General features: G+C 42.5%; 1 long non-coding RNA gene across 1 annotated transcript; it reads right to left on the minus strand.

Moving 5' to 3' along the window:
• Positions 1 to 93: 93 nt before the first annotated feature.
• On the minus strand, positions 94 to 518 carry LOC147820133 (uncharacterized). The gene is made up of 2 exons (XR_015437614.1): positions 374 to 518; positions 94 to 184 (listed from the first exon to the last, which is right to left on the minus strand). It is a non-coding gene; the product is annotated as an uncharacterized LOC147820133 (long non-coding RNA).
• Positions 519 to 527: the final 9 nt, after the last annotated feature.

Here is a 527-nt window from a genome sequence, read left to right on the forward strand (position 1 = left end):
CAATCTCTGTTGCATAGATTTTCAGCTCCCGGTACTGATCATGGCTGAACTCCAAGTGACGCTTGTGTTCACCATAAGTTTTGCCCCAGGAGTGCTTTGAATTGTAGGGGCGCTCCAAGGCTCGCTTGCTGAATTTGTACTCTAATTCACTTTTCTGTAATTTAGCACAATCTGCACCACAGTCCTGAGAAGACAACGGGGCAGAGAAGAGAAGAGAAGAGAAGAGAAGAGAAGAGAAGAGAAGAGAAGAGAAGAGCAGAGCAGAGCAGAGCAGAGCAGAGCAGAGCATGGATTGATTTTGACAGCACAAAACAACATTTTTTTTTAAAATTACTATCTTCTTTATAGACACAGTTTCACCTTTTTAATTTACCTTTGCCATTTTGATCATTTTCTTTGGAAATCTCAATGTCTCCCTGGTGGTTTTGTCCAATTTCAGCAATGATGAAGCATAGATGGTCACCTCCGATCATTCTTCCGGGACACAGCTCAAACTGCAGAGGCATTCTGGTGATATAGGTGAACTG

The sequence above is a fragment of the Seriola lalandi genome, unplaced genomic scaffold, assembly GCF_002814215.2.
Source record: "Seriola lalandi dorsalis isolate HSWRI2012SDOR001 ecotype SW California unplaced genomic scaffold, Sedor1 jcf7180001991573, whole genome shotgun sequence".
Taxonomy (NCBI): domain Eukaryota; kingdom Metazoa; phylum Chordata; class Actinopteri; order Carangiformes; family Carangidae; genus Seriola; species Seriola lalandi.